Consider the following 16,011-nt stretch of genomic DNA (forward strand, 5'->3'; position numbering starts at 1 on the left):
CTGTGACAAGGCACTGGGAGGGAAGGAACAGTTGTTGCAGTGTTGCAATCCTCATTGGAAAAGGCAAATATTCTACACAGGCACGTTGTATCCTTTCAATGGCTGAGACGCACACTTTAAACAGCAAAATTTGTTACAGATCTGACTGCACGACTGGAGAGATGCACACTGCACATAGATAGACATGCTGCAGAATGTTAATCCTCACTGTGAGACACACACACACTGTGCACAGAAACATTTATTGTCAAGTCCAGCTCCACAAGTGCTGCGGGATACACTGGACAGAGTCTAACCATGCACCTGTGGAGACACATTGTAAACAGGGTCCCTCGTTCAAAGTTCCACTCAATGGCCATGACATACACTGTACTGAGGGACAAAAACAGAAAATGCTGGAAAAACTTATAATGCCGGAATTCTCTGATCCCTCCCACAGCAGGAATCACAGCGGGCGGGGGGGCAGGAGTGGAAAATATCACTGGAGTGAAAAAAATCTGCTTCCCATCGGTGTAAAAAGATCGTCCACTCCAGAATAACATAACAGAATAATTCCATTTATTATAAAGGGAGCTCGCCAGAATCACTGCGCACAAGCTGCAGATGCCTGTTAAATGCAGGAGCTCTGAATCTTGGTGCTGGCAGGTTCACAGATGGAAACCCTCAGCACACCCCCCACCCCAAAATACTCTCACTCTCACTCTCTCACTGTATTCTTAAGAGTGTACTGTTATAAGTAGCACATCTAAGAGCCTGGTCAGGGTGCCTGGGGGTGGGGGGAAGTATAGTGTGACCCTTGAAATGGACATTGTGTTGTCCAGGATTTCAGTGGGCAATACACTGGTACCAAGCCCTTGAACCCACAGTCACTTAGTGGTGATGGACAGAAATAGGGCTTTTGGAGGCTGATGCTCACCTGTGTCGTCTTCCTGGTGATCCTGCAGAGAGGAAACCTTCAGGAAGTTTGGGGTTGCATTTATTGCTGCCTGTATAATCTCATACAGACAGGAGAGAGGCTGGAGAAAATTGTGACTCAGCACCAGGCTCTCCAAAGGGAGGAGCTTCACCCTGATCAGTGAGGGGCAGCAGAGCCCCCTCCGGACACAGAGGATGAGGCTCACATGGATGTTGTGCGCAGGTAGCTCCCAAGACCGAGGGTATACAGAGCACACATGTCTTTTCTGCAGTGAGAGAGACCGTGTCACTGACGCCTCTGTATGCCCAGGGATCTGGTGTCTCCCACTGCCGCATTCTCCAGGAGTTGACACTATGGATGCTGGGAAGACATCCATTGCAGTGGCTCTGAAAGTCATCACCACTCTTCTATGCAAGTGACTCTTTCCAGAGCTCCACTGTGGACCTCTGTGACATTTCTCAAGCTTGCACATACAAGCGGATTCCTACAGGTGCAGTGTGTCATCGACTGCACTCATGGCTAGAAAAGCTCCCTGGCAACAGGACTCCAAAACTTTAACAGGAAAGGTTTCCACTCGCTCAATGTCCAGCTGCTCTGTGACCACAAGAAACAAATGCTGCAGGTTCACGTGGGATACCCAGGAAGCAGCCACAACCCATACATCTTGAGTAGATTGTGGATCTCTGATATCTTTGAGGGACCACATAGGATCCAGGGCTGGCTGATCGGTGACAAAGCGGACCCGCAAAGAGTGTGGCTGATGATGCCCGTGTGGCGGCCATGCAATCCAGCTGAAAGAAGGCACAACAATGCTCATTCCCTGCCTGAACACTGGTAGAGCAGAGCATTAGCATCTTCAAGATGCCTGGACAGATCTGACAGAGCACTCTACTACACTCCCCAGAGGGCCTCACCGATCACCATGGTAGGCAGCTCGCTGCACAACCTGGTGCTGCAAAGTGGGGACACCTTGCCAGACACTGACATGGAGGAGCTGCACATCTCTTCTGATGAGGAGGAGGACATCAAAAGAGTTGGGGCGATAAGGTCAAGGAAAATGAGGCTGCAGGGAAAGAGGCTATAGTATGGGCCAGACAAGGCACATTAGTCTCTCATATCCACCAGATTCCTCGAGGAGGACTGAGTTTCCTCTTGGACAAGTGACCTCCATCAGGGACCAATGTGAACACTGGTGTTGCCAACCCTCTCATTTCAATCATCCACATCAATCTGAGAGTGAGCAGTTACACATCAGGCTCACATTGTCCTGATCCTTTGAACAATAGTGAAGCCTCGGAGCGTGTCCTTGCTGAGATCAGGTGTTAACTGGAGGAGGAAGTCCCGGCATCACACAGGTGCTGCCTCTTCAAGTGTCTCTCCAGGATCCTAGTTATGATGACAGCCTATAAAATGCAGGAGCTGTTCTACAACATGCAATGGGCTTGTAGCAGTCTACCTTCAGCCTGACAAAGCTTCCCAAGGAGATCCATCTTCAGCAATAGAATAATGATCCTGTGTAACCTTGATGGTGAGACTGAAATGTGACACTTGTGACAAGGCAGCCAAGGACGTTCCACAAGTGCTACTCCATTTTGAGATCACTCGTTCCTCCGTGCCACCTTCATCTCTATCACATTGACATCTGGCTCTCTGAGTTGGGATGCAGGCCTGCATTTAACTGGGCCTTTCAATGGAGGTGGAGCACCTCAGGGTGGCCATGTTCACAAGTTAGCCTGCCAGACATCAAAATGCCTCCCCTTGAATACAAATAGTCTCCCAATGACTAGCCCTGGCTTCATTACATCCTTGTTTCTAGCCCATTGATGCCCTCATCATTGTCTCCCCACCAAGCTAGCAGATATGCATCAAGGGCATGCTCAAAGATTCCATTGACCACAACACATCATCATTTAGATTTATCATCGCTGAGCTCAGTGGGTGTTTATGTGAGGGGACGCTAAGCAGAATATATGGCCCGGCGCTGCATGACGACATTGTGACGAGAGCCTTGTGGACACAATGCAGGCAACGACAAGGTGGGAAATGCTGAATGTTGTAGCTTCGAGCACCAGGGCAATAATGTGGCTGTGATGGGTAGGTCTCTGGCACATTGAGGAGGGAAGGTGCTCACACTTATGTAGTTTAGTTGATGTACACTTGGAGAGTTGGCAACATACAAGTCAGGCAGGAGCGTGCATGAGCTCTCATTATGGGCTCCTAGATTGTAAACCTTGCCAGATGACAGAGAGTGCATGGAATTTCAGGAACTATTCCTCTTCAGGCATTTTGACATCCCTCCTTCAACACTACACCTTTCAAGAATTCAGACAATTTGGTTGAACAGCTCAGCCTCAATCTTACACAGACAAGAATGAACATGACATGACCCAGAAAATGAGGTGAACGAGAAGTTTCCACAAGAACACTTTACACTGAGGGTGAAACATCACTGATGGCGTTGGGGGACATCTCTTGCCTGGAGCAGTCCTGGGATGAAGATATTGATAAAGCTGCAAGTTAAATATGGCATCTGGAGCAATGGCCAATGAGGCCACGGTGGGCGGGTGAATGAGAGGCCAGACACACATGAGACAATGTGTTTCCTGCAGCTGAATCTTTAATGATGCAGGAAGCAGACAATTTGACATGAAAACCCCACCATTATAGGCAGCAGGAAAAAAGCCACTATTCCCTGGCTCTCCAAACCCGACACCTGACATGGGTGTCGCGCCCATTTACTTCTGTGTATGCGGACTGGGCCCACCCTTGGAACGAGCAATGTGAAGAGGCAGAAATGTATGCGTGCAGCACAATACCAGCCTGCGCATGAACAGGAAGAATGAAGACTGGCGGGATATGGAGTTCCCAACTTGACATGCTAAGTCGAGCCTGTCATAAAAAGTCTGAACTCACAGAGTTAGTTCTCTGTGTGGCCTGAACACAGTGTTAGTGCTGTGTGTGGTATGATCTCAGTGATTGTGCTGTGTGTGGTATGATCTCAGTGTTTGTGCTGTGTGTGGTGCGAACTCAGTGTTAGTGCTGTGTGTGTGTGAACTCAGTGTTCGTGCTGTGTGTAGCCTGAACTCAGTGTTGGTGCTGTGTGTGGTGAGAACTCACTGTAAGTGCTGTGTGTGGTGTGAACTCAGTGTTTGTGCTGTGTGTGGTGTGAACTCAGTGCTAGTGCTGTGTGTGGTGTGAACTCAGTGATAGTGCTGTGTGTGGTGTGCACTCAGTGTTAGTGCTGTGTGTGTGTGAACTCAGTGTTCGTGCTGTGTGTAGCCTGAACTCAGTGTTAGTGCTGTGTGTGGTGTGAAATCAGTGTGAGTGTTGTGTGTGGTATGATCTCAGTTTTCGTGCTGTGTGTGGTGTGAACTCAGTGTTCGTGCTGTGTGTATTGTGAACGCAGTGTTAGTGCTGTGTGTAGCCTGAACTCAGTGTTAGTGCTGTGTGTGGTGTGAAATCAGAGTTCGATCAGTGTGCAGCCTCAACTCAGTGTTAGTGCTGTGTGTGGTGTGAACTCAGTGTTAGTGCTGTATGTGGTGTGAACTCAGTGTTAGTGCTGTGTGTGGTGTGAACTCAGTGTTAGTGCTGTGTGTGGTGTGAACTCAGTGTACGTGCTGTGTGTGGTGTAAACTAAGTGTTAGTGCTGTGTGTAGTGTGAACTCAGCGTTAGTGCTTTGTGTGGTGTGAACTAAGTGTTAGTGTTGTGTGTAGTGTGAACTCAGTGTTAGTGCTGTGTGTAGTGTGAACTCAGTGTTAGTGCTGTGTGTAGTGTGAACATAGTGTTAGTGCTGTGTGTAGTGTGAACTCAGCGTTAGTGCTTTGTGTGGGGTGAACTAAGTGTTAGTGCTGTGTGTAGTGTGAACTGAGTGTTCGTGCTGTGTGTGGTGTGAACTCAGCGTTAGTGCTGTGTGTGGTGTGAACTCATTGTAAGTGCTGTGTGTAGTGTGAACTCAGTGTTAGTGCTGTGTGTGGTGTGAACTCAGTGTTAGTGTTGGGTGTAGTGTGAACCCAATGTTAGTGCTGTGTGTAGCCTGAACTCAGTGTACGTGCTGTGTGTGGTGTGAACTCAGTGTTAGTGCTGTGTGTGGTGTGAACTCAGTGTTAGTGCTGTGTGTGTGTGAACTCAGTGTTCGTGCTGTGTGTAGCCTGAACACAGTGTTAGTGTTGTGTGTGGTGTGAACTCAGTTTGAGTGTTGTGTGTGGTATGATCTCAGTGTTCGTGCTGTGTGTGGTGTGAACTCAGTGTTCATGCTGTGTGTATTGTGAACGCAGTGTTAGTGCTGTGTGTAGCCTGAACTCAGTGTTAGTGCTGTGTGTGGTGTGATCTCAGTGTTAGTGCTGTGTGTAGTGTGAACTCAGTGTTAGTGCTGTGTGTGGTGTGAAATCAGAGTTCGATCTGTGTGCAGCCTCAACTCAGTGTTAGTGCTGTGTGTGGTGTGAACTCAGTGTTAGTGCTGTGTGTGGTGTGAACTCAGTGTACGTGCTGTGTGTGGTGTGAACTAAGTGTTAGTGCTGTGTGTAGTGTGAACTCAGCGTTAGTGCTTTGTGTGGTGTGAACTAAGTGTTAGTGCTGTGTGTAGTGTGAACTCAGTGTTAGTGCTGTGTGCAGTGTGAACTCAGTGTTCGTGCTGTGTGTAGTGTGAACTCAGTGTTAGTGCTGTGTGTAGTGTGAACTCAGTGTTAGTGCTGTGTGTAGTGTGAACTCAGTGTTAGTGCTGTGTGTAGTGTGAACTCAGTGTTAGTGCTGTGTGTAGTGTGAACTCAGCGTTAGTGCTTTGTGTGGTGTGAACTCAGTGTTAGTGCTGTGTGTAGTGTGAACTCAGTGTTCGTGCTGTGTGTGGTGTGAACTCATCGTTAGTGCTTTGTGTGGTGTGAACTCAGTGTTAGTGCTGTGTGTGGTGTGAACTCATTGTTAGTGCTGTGTGTAGTGTGAACTCAGTGTTAGTGCAGTGTGTGGTGTGAACTCAGTGTACGTGCTGTGTGTAGTGTGAACTCAGCGTTAGTGCTTTGTGTGGTGTGAACTAAGTGTTAGTGCTGTGTGTAGTGTGAACTCAGTGTTAGTGCTGTGTGTAGTGTGAACTCAGTGTTGTGCTGTGTGTAGTGTGAACTCAGTGTTAGTGCTGTGTGTAGTGTGAACTCAGTGTTAGTGCTGTGTGTAGTGTGAACTCAGTGTTAGTGCTGTGTGTAGTGTGAACTCAGTGTTAGTGCTGTGTGTAGTGTGAACTCAGCGTTAGTGCTTTGTGTGGTGTGAACTAAGTGTTAGTGCTGTGTGTAGTGTGAACTCAGTGTTAGTGCTGTGTGTAGTGTGAACTCAGTGTTAGTGCTGTGTGTGGTGTGAACTCAGTGTTAGTGCTGTGTGTAGTGTGAACGCAGTGTTAGTGTTGTGTGTAGTGTGAACTCAGTGTTAGTGCTGTGTGTAATGTGAACTCAGCGTTAGTGCTTTGTGTGGTGTGAACTCAGTGTTAGTGCTGTGTGTAGTGTGAACTCAGTGTTAGTGCTGTGTGTAGAGTGAACTCAGTGTTAGTGCTGTGTGTAGTGTGAACTCAGAGTTCGTGCTGTGTGTTGTCTGATCTCAGCGGTAGTGCTGTGTGTAGTGTGAACTCAGTGTTAGTGTTGGGTGTAGTGTGAACTCAGTGTTAGTGTTGTGTGTACTGTGAACTCAGTGTTAGTGCTGTGTGTAGCCTGAACTCAGTGTACGTGCTGTGTGTGTTGTGAACTCAGTGTTAGTGTTGTGTGTAGTGTGAACTCAGTGTTAGTGCGGTGTGTGATGTGAACTCAATGTTCGTGCTGTGTGTAGCCTGAACTCAGTGTCAGTGCTTTGTGCAGTGTGAACTCAGTGTACGTGCTGTGTGTAGCCTGAACTCAGTGTACGTGCTGTGTGTGTTGTCAACTCAGTGTTCGTGCTGTATGTGGTAAGAACTCAGTGTTAGTGCTGTGTGTGGTGTGAACTCAGTGTTAGTGCTGTGTGTGGTGTGAACTCAGTGTTGGTGCTGTGTGTAGTGTGAATTCAGTGTTAGTGCTGTGTGTGGTGTGAACTCAGTGTTAGTGCTGTGTGTAGTGTGAACTCAGTGTTAGTGCTTTGTGTGGTGTGAACTCAGTGTTAGTGCTGTGTGTGGTGTGAACTCTGTGTTAGTGCTGTGTGTGGTGTGAACACAGTGTTCGTGCTGTGTGTAGTGTGAACTCAGTGTTAGTGCTGTGTGTAGTGTGAACTCAGAGTTAGTGCTGCGTGCAGTGTGAACTCAGTGTTAGTGCTGCGTGTGGTGTGAACTCAGTGTTAGTGTTGTGTGTCGTGTGAACTCAGTGTTAGTGCTGTGTGTAGCCTGAACTCAGTGTTAGTGCTGTGTCTAGCCTGAACTCAGTGTACGTGCTGTGTGTGGTGTGAACTCAGTGTTAGTGCTGTGTGTAGTGTGAACTCAGTGTTAGTGCTGAGTGTGGTGTGAACTTATGTTCGTGCTGTGTGTGGTGTGAACTCAGTGTTCGTGCTGTGTGTGGTGTGAACTCAGTGTTAGTGCTTTGAGTGGTTTTAACTCAGTGTTAGTGCTGTGTGTGATGTGAACTCAGTGTTAGTGCTGTGTGTGGTGTGAACTCAGTGTACGAGCTGTGTGTAGTGTGAACTCAGTGTTAGTGCTGTGTGTGATGTGAACTCAGTGTACGTGCTGTGTGTAGTGTGAACTCAGCGTTAGTGCTTTGTGTGGTGTGAACTAAGTGTTAGTGCTGTGTGTAGTGTGAACTCAGTGTTAGTGCTGTGTGTAGTGTGAACTCAGTGTTGTGCTGTGTGTAGTGTGAACTCAGTGTTAGTGCTGTGTGTAGTGTGAACTCAGTGTTAGTGCTGTGTGTAGTGTGAACTCAGTGTTAGTGCTGTGTGTAGTGTGAACTCAGTGTTAGTGCTGTGTGTAGTGTGAACTCAGCGTTAGTGCTTTGTGTGGTGTGAACTAAGTGTTAGTGCTGTGTGTAGTGTGAACTCAGTGTTCGTGCTGTGTGTGGTGTGAACTCAGCGTTAGTGCTTTGTGTGGTGTGAACTCAGTGTTAGTGCTGCGTGTAGTGTGAACTCAGTGTTAGTGCTGTGTGTAGTGTGAACTCATTGTTAGTGCTGTGTGTAGTGTGAACTCAGTGTTAGTGCTGTGAGTAGCCTGAACTCAGTGTACGTGCTGTGTGTGGTGTGAACTCAGTGTTAGTGCTGTGTGTGGTGTGAACTCAGTGTTCGTGCTGTGTGTAGCCTGAACTAAGTGTTAGTGTTGTGTGTGGTGTGAACTCAGTTTGAATGTTGTGTGTGGTATGATCTGAGTGTTCGTGCTATGTGTGGTGTGAACTCAGTGTTCATGCTGTGTGTATTGTGAAAGCAGTGTTAGTGCTGTGTGTAGACTGAACTCAGTGTTAGTGCTGTGTGTGGTGTGAACTCAGTGTTAGTGCTGTGTGTAGTGTGAACTCAGTGTTAGTGCTGTGTGTGGTGTGAAATCAGAGTTCGATCTTTGTGCAGCCTCAACTCAGTGTTAGTGCTGTGTGTAGTGTGAACTCAGTGTTAGTGCTGTGTGTGGTGTGAACTCAGTGTACGTGCTGTGTGTGGTGTGAACTAAGTGTTAGTGCTGTGTGTAGTGTGAACTCAGCGTTAGTGCTTTGTGTGGTGTGAACTAAGTGTTAGTGCTGTGTGTAGTGTGAACTCAGTGTTAGTGCTGTGTGCAGTGTGAACTCAGTGTTCGTGCTGTGTGTAGTGTGAACTCAGTGTTAGTGCTGTGTGTAGTGTGAACTCAGTGTTAGTGCTGTGTGTAGTGTGAAATCAGTGTTAGTGCTGTGTGTAGTGTGAACTCAGTGTTAGTGCTGTGTGTAGCCTGAACTCAGTGTTAGTGCTGTGTGTAGCGTGAACTCCGTGTTCGTGCTGTGTGTGGTGTGAACTCAGTGTTAGTGCTGTGTGTAGCCTGAACTCAGTGTTAGTGCTGTGAGTAGTGTGAACTCAGTGTTAGTGCTGTGTGTAGTGTGAACTCAGTGTTAGTGCTGTGTGTGGTGTGAACTCAGTGTTAGTGCTGTGTGTAGCCTGAACTCAGTGTTAGTGCTGTGTGTAGTGTGAACTCAGTGTTAGTGCTGTGTGTAGTGTGAACTCAGTGTTAGTGCTGTGTGCAGCCTGAACTCAGTGTTAGAGCTGAGTGTAGTGTGAACTCAGTGTTAGTGCTGTTTGTGGTGTGAACTCAGCGTTAGTGCTTTGTGTGGTGTGAACTCAGTGTTAGTGCTGTGTGTAGTGTGAACTCAGTGTTAGTGCTGTGTGTAGTGTGAACTCAGCGTTAGTGCTTTGTGTGGTGTGAACTAAGTGTTAGTGCTGTGTGTAGTGTGAACTCAGTGTTCGTGCTGTGTGTGGTGTGAACTCAGCGTTAGTGCGTTGTGTGGTGTGAACTAAGTGTTAGTGCTGTGTGTAGTGTGAACTCAGTGTTAGTGCTGTGTGTAGTGTGAACTCAGTGTTAGTGCTGTGTGTAATGTGAACTCAGCGTTAGTGCTTTGTGTGGTGTGAACTCAGTGTTAGTGCTGTGTGTACTGTGAACTCAGTGTTAGTGCTGTGTGTAGAGTGAACTCAGTGTTAGTGCTGTGTGTAGTGTGAACTCAGAGTTCGTGCTGTGTGTTGTCTGATCTCAGCGGTAGTGCTGTGTGTAGTGTGAACTCAGTGTTAGTGTTGGGTGTAGTGTGAACTCAGTGTTAGTGTTGTGTGTACTGTGAACTCAGTGTTAGTGCTGTGTGTAGCCTGAACTCAGTGTACGTGCTGTGTGTGTTGTGAACTCAGTGTTAGTGTTGTGTGTATTGTGAACTCAGTGTTAGTGCGGTGTGTGATGTGAACTCAGTGTTCGTGCTGTGTGTAGCCTGAACTCAGTGTCAGTGCTTTGTGCAGTGTGAACTCAGTGTACGTGCTGTGTGTAGCCTCAACTCAGTGTACGTGCTGTGTGTGTTGTCAACTCAGTGTTCGTGCTGTATATGGTGAGAACTCAGTGTTAGTGCTGTGTGTGGTGTGATCTCAGTGTTAGTGCTGTGTGTGGTGTGAACTCAGTGTTGGTGCTGTGTGTAGTGTGAACTCAGTGTTAGTGCTGTGTGTGGTGTGAACTCAGTGTTAGTGCTGTGTGTAGTGTGAACTCAGTGTTAGTGCTTTGTGTGGTGTGAACTCAGTGTTAGTGCTGTGTGTGGTGTGAACTCTGTGTTAGTGCTGTGTGTGGTGTGAACACAGTGTTCGTGCTGTGTGTAGTGTGAACTCAGTGTTAGTGCTGTGTGTAGTGTGAACTCAGAATTAGTGCTGCGTGCAGTGTGAACTCAGTGTTAGTGCTGTGTGTGGTGTGAACTCTGTGTTAGTGCTGTGTGTGGTGTGAACACAGTGTTCGTGCTGTGTGTAGTGTGAACTCAGTGTTAGTGCTGTGTGTAGTGTGAACTCAGAATTAGTGCTGCGTGCAGTGTGAACTCAGTGTTAGTGCTGCGTGTGGTGTGAACTCAGTGTTAGTGTTGTGTGTCGTGTGAACTCAGTGTTAGTGCTGTGTGTAGCCTGAACTCAGTGTTAGTGCTGTGTCTAGCCTGAACTCAGTGTACGTGCTGTGTGTGGTGTGAACTCAGTGTTAGTGCTGTGTGTAGTGTGAACTCAGTGTTAGTGCTGAGTGTGGTGTGAACTCATGTTCGTGCTGTGTGTGGTGTGAACTCAGTTTTCGTGCTGTGTGTGGTGTGAACTCAGTGTTAGTGCTTTGAGTGGTTTTAACTCAGTGTTAGTGCTGTGTGTGATGTGAACTCAGTGTTAGTGCTGTGTGTGGTGTGAACACAGTGTACGAGCTGTGTGTAGTGTGAACTCAGTGTTAGTGCTGTGTGTAGTGTGAACTCAGTGTTAGTGCTGTGTGTAGTGTGAACTCAGTGTTAGTGCTGTGTGTAGTGTGAACTCAGTGTTAGTGCTGTGTGTAGTGTGAACTCAGTGTTAGTGCTGTGTGTAGTGGGAACTCAGCGTTAGTGCTTTGTGTGGTGTGAACTAAGTGTTAGTGCTGTGTGTAGTGTGAACTCAGCGTTAGTGCTTTGTGTGGTGTCAACAAAGTGTTAGTGCTGTGTGTAATGTGAACTCAGTGTTAGTGCTGTGTGTAGTGTGAACTCAGTGTTCGTGCTGTGTGTAGTGTGAACTCAGTGTTAGTGCTGTGTGTAGTGTGAACTCAGTGTTAGTGCTGTGTGTAGTGTGAACTCAGTATTAGTGCTGTGTGTAGTGTGAACTCAGTGTTAGTGCTGTGTGTAGCGTGAACTCAGTGTTAGTGCTGTGTGTAGTGTGAACTCAGTGTTAGTGCTGTGTGTAGTGTGAACTCAGTGTTAGTGCTGTGTGTAGTGTGAACTCAGTGTTAGTGCTGTGTGTAGTGTGAACTCAGCGTTAGTGCTTTGTGTGGTGTGAACTCAGTGTTAGTGCTGTGTGTAGTGTGAACTCAGTGTTCGTGCTGTGTGTGGTGTGAACTCATCGTTAGTGCTTTGTGTGGTGTGAACTCAGTGTTAGTGCTGTGTGTGGTGTGAACTCATTGTTAGTGCTGTGTGTAGTGTGAACTCAGTGTTAGTGCTGTGTGTGGTGTGAACTCAGTGTTAGTGTTGCGTGTAGTGTGAACTCAGTGTTAGTGTTGTGTGTAGTGTGAACTCAGTGTTAGTGCTGTGTGTAGCCTGAACTCAGTGTACGTGCTGTGTGTGGTGAGAACTCAGTGTTAGTGCTGTGTGTAGTGTGTACTCACTGTTAGTGCTGTGTGTGGTGGGAACTCAGTGTTAGTGCTGTGTGTAGTGTGAACTCAGTGTTAGTGTTGTGTGTAGCGTGAACTCAGTGTTAGTGCTGTGTGTAGTGTGAACGCAGTGTTAGTGTTGTGTGTAGTGTGAACTCAGTGTTAGTGCTGTGTTTAGTGTGAACTCAGTGTTAGTGCTGTGTGTAGTGTGAACTCAGTGTTAGTGCTGTGTGTGGTGTGAACTCAGTGTTAGTGTTGTGTGTAGTGTGAGCTCAGTGTTAGTGCTGTGTGTAGTGTGAAATCAGTGTTAGTGCTGTGTGTAGTGTGAACTCAGTGTTAGTGCTGTGTTTAGCCTGAACTCAGTGTTAGTGCTGTGTGTAGCGTGAACTCCGTGTTCGTGCTGTGTGTGGTGTGAACTCAGTGTTAGTGCTGTGTGTAGCCTGAACTCAGTGTTAGTGCTGTGAGTAGTGTGAACTCAGTGTTAGTGCTGTGTGTAGTGTGAACTCAGTGTTAGTGCTGTGTGTGGTGTGAACTCAGTGTTAGTGCTGTGTGTAGCCTGAACTCAGTGTTAGTGCTGTGTGTAGTGTGAACTCAGTGTTAGTGCTGTGTGTAGTGTGAACTCAGTGTTAGTGCTGTGTGCAGCCTGAACTCAGTGTTAGTGCTGAGTGTAGTGTGAACTCAGTGTTAGTGCTGTTTGTGTTGTGAACTCAGCGTTAGTGCTTTGTGTGGTGTGAACTCAGTGTTAGTGCTGTGTGTAGTGTGAACTCAGTGTTAGTGCTGTGTGTAGTGTGAACTCAGCGTTAGTGCTTTGTGTGGTGTGAACTAAGTGTTAGTGCTGTGTGTAGTGTGAACTCAGTGTTCGTGCTGTGTGTGGTGTGAACTCAGCGTTAGTGCGTTGTGTGGTGTGAACTAAGTGTTAGTGCTGTGTGTAGTGTGAACTCAGTGTTAGTGCTGTGTGTAGTGTGAACTCAGTGTTAGTGCTGTGTGTAATGTGAACTCAGCGTTAGTGCTTTGTGTGGTGTGAACTCAGTGTTAGTGCTGTGTGTAGTGTGAACTCAGTGTTAGTGCTGTGTGTGGTGTGAACTCAGTGTTAGTGCTGTGTGTGGTGTGAAATCAGTGTTCGTGCTGTGTGTAGTGTGAACTCAGTGTTAGTGTTGTGTGTCGTGTGAACTCAGTGTTAGTGCTGTGTGTAGCCTGAACTCTGTGTTAGTGTTGTGTTTAGCCTGAACTCAGTGTACGTGCTGTGTGTGGTGTGAACTCAGTGTTAGTGCTGTGTGTAGTGTGAACTCAGTGTTAGTGCTGAGTGTGGTGTGAAGTCATGTTCGTGCTGTGTGTGGTGTGAACTCAGTGTTCGTGCTGTGTGTGGTGTGAACTCAGTGTTTGTGCTTTGAGTGGTTTGAACTCAGTGTTAGTGCTGTGTGTGATGTGAACTCAGTGTTAGTGCTGTGTGTGGTGTGAACTCAGTGTACGAGCTGTGTGTAGTGTGAACTCAGTGTTAGTGCTGTATGTGATGTGAACTCAGTGTACGTGCTGTGTGTAGTGTGAACTCAGCGTTAGTGCTTTGTGTGGTGTGAACTAAGTGTTAGTGCTGTGTGTAGTGTGAACTCAGTGTTAGTGCTGTGTGTAGCCTGAACTCAGTGTACGTGCTGTGTGTGTTGTGAACTCAGTGTTAGTGTTGTGTGTATTGTGAACTCAGTGTTAGTGCGGTGTGTGATGTGAACTCAGTGTTCGTGCTGTGTGTAGCCTGAACTCAGTGTCAGTGCTTTGTGCAGTGTGAACTCAGTGTACGTGCTGTGTGTAGCCTCAACTCAGTGTACGTGCTGTGTGTGTTGTCAACTCAGTGTTCGTGCTGTATATGGTGAGAACTCAGTGTTAGTGCTGTGTGTGGTGTGATCTCAGTGTTAGTGCTGTGTGTGGTGTGAACTCAGTGTTGGTGCTGTGTGTAGTGTGAACTCAGTGTTAGTGCTGTGTGTGGTGTGAACTCAGTGTTAGTGCTGTGTGTAGTGTGAACTCAGTTTTAGTGCTTTGTGTGGTGTGAACTCAGTGTTAGTGCTGTGTGTGGTGTGAACTCTGTGTTAGTGCTGTGTGTGGTGTGAACACAGTGTTCGTGCTGTGTGTAGTGTGAACTCAGTGTTAGTGCTGTGTGTAGTGTGAACTCAGAATTAGTGCTGCGTGCAGTGTGAACTCAGTGTTAGTGCTGTGTGTGGTGTGAACTCTGTGTTAGTGCTGTGTGTGGTGTGAACACAGTGTTCGTGCTGTGTGTAGTGTGAACTCAGTGTTAGTGCTGTGTGTAGTGTGAACTCAGAATTAGTGCTGCGTGCAGTGTGAACTCAGTGTTAGTGCTGCGTGTGGTGTGAACTCAGTGTTAGTGTTGTGTGTCGTGTGAACTCAGTGTTAGTGCTGTGTGTAGCCTGAACTCAGTGTTAGTGCTGTGTCTAGCCTGAACTCAGTGTACGTGCTGTGTGTGGTGTGAACTCAGTGTTAGTGCTGTGTGTAGTGTGAACTCAGTGTTAGTGCTGAGTGTGGTGTGAACTCATGTTCGTGCTGTGTGTGGTGTGAACTCAGTGTTCGTGCTGTGTGTGGTGTGAACTCAGTGTTAGTGCTTTGAGTGGTTTTAACTCAGTGTTAGTGCTGTGTGTGATGTGAACTCAGTGTTAGTGCTGTGTGTGGTGTGAACTCAGTGTACGAGCTGTGTGTAGTGTGAACTCAGTGTTAGTGCTGTGTGTAGTGTGAACTCAGTGTTAGTGCTGTGTGTAGTGTGAACTCAGTGTTAGTGCTGTGTGTAGTGTGAACTCAGTGTTAGTGCTGTGTGTAGTGTGAACTCAGTGTTAGTGCTGTGTGTAGTGGGAACTCAGCGTTAGTGCTTTGTGTGGTGTGAACTAAGTGTTAGTGCTGTGTGTAGTGTGAACTCAGCGTTAGTGCTTTGTGTGGTGTCAACAAAGTGTTAGTGCTGTGTGTAATGTGAACTCAGTGTTAGTGCTGTGTGTAGTGTGAACTCAGTGTTCGTGCTGTGTGTAGTGTGAACTCAGTGTTAGTGCTGTGTGTAGTGTGAACTCAGTGTTAGTGCTGTGTGTAGTGTGAACTCAGAATTAGTGCTGTGTGTAGTGTGAACTCAGTGTTAGTGCTGTGTGTAGCGTGAACTCAGTGTTAGTGCTGTGTGTAGTGTGAACTCAGTGTTAGTGCTGTGTGTAGTGTGAACTCAGTGTTAGTGCTGTGTGTAGTGTGAACTCAGTGTTAGTGCTGTGTGTAGTGTGAACTCAGCGTTAGTGCTTTGTGTGGTGTGAACTCAGTGTTAGTGCTGTGTGTAGTGTGAACTCAGTGTTCGTGCTGTGTGTGGTGTGAACTCATCGTTAGTGCTTTGTGTGGTGTGAACTCAGTGTTAGTGCTGTGTGTGGTGTGAACTCATTGTTAGTGCTGTGTGTAGTGTGAACTCAGTGTTAGTGCTGTGTGTGGTGTGAACTCAGTGTTAGTGTTGCGTGTAGTGTGAACTCAGTGTTAGTGTTGTGTGTAGTGTGAACTCAGTGTTAGTGCTGTGTGTAGCCTGAACTCAGTGTACGTGCTGTGTGTGGTGAGAACTCAGTGTTAGTGCTGTGTGTAGTGTGTACTCACTGTTAGTGCTGTGTGTGGTGGGAACTCAGTGTTAGTGCTGTGTGTAGTGTGAACTCAGTGTTAGTGTTGTGTGTAGCGTGAACTCAGTGTTAGTGCTGTGTGTAGTGTGAACGCAGTGTTAGTGTTGTGTGTAGTGTGAACTCAGTGTTAGTGCTGTGTTTAGTGTGAACTCAGTGTTAGTGCTGTGTGTAGTGTGAACTCAGTGTTAGTGCTGTGTGTGGTGTGAACTCAGTGTTAGTGTTGTGTGTAGTGTGAGCTCAGTGTTAGTGCTGTGTGTAGTGTGAAATCAGTGTTAGTGCTGTGTGTAGTGTGAACTCAGTGTTAGTGCTGTGTGTAGTGTGAACTCAGTGTTAGTGCTGTGTGTAATGTGAACTCAGCGTTAGTGCTTTGTGTGGTGTGAACTCAGTGTTAGTGCTGTGTGTAGTGTGAACTCAGTGTTAGTGCTGTGTGTGGTGTGAACTCAGTGTTAGTGCTGTGTGTGGTGTGAAATCAGTGTTCGTGCTGTGTGTAGTGTGAACTCAGTGTTAGTGTTGTGTGTCGTGTGAACTCAGTGTTAGTGCTGTGTGTAGCCTGAACTCTGTGTTAGTGCTGTGTTTAGCCTGAACTCAGTGTACGTGCTGTGTGTGGTGTGAACTCAGTGTTAGTGCTGTGTGTAGTGTGAACTCAGTGTTAGTGCTGAGTGTGGTGTGAAGTCATGTTCGTGCTGTGTGTGGTGTGAACTCAGTGTTCGTGCTGTGTGTGGTGTGAACTCAGTGTTAGTGCTTTGAGTGGTTTGAACTCAGTGTTAGTGCT

Source organism: Cetorhinus maximus, chromosome 8, assembly GCF_964194155.1.
Source record: "Cetorhinus maximus chromosome 8, sCetMax3.hap1.1, whole genome shotgun sequence".
Classification (NCBI taxonomy): domain Eukaryota; kingdom Metazoa; phylum Chordata; class Chondrichthyes; order Lamniformes; family Cetorhinidae; genus Cetorhinus; species Cetorhinus maximus.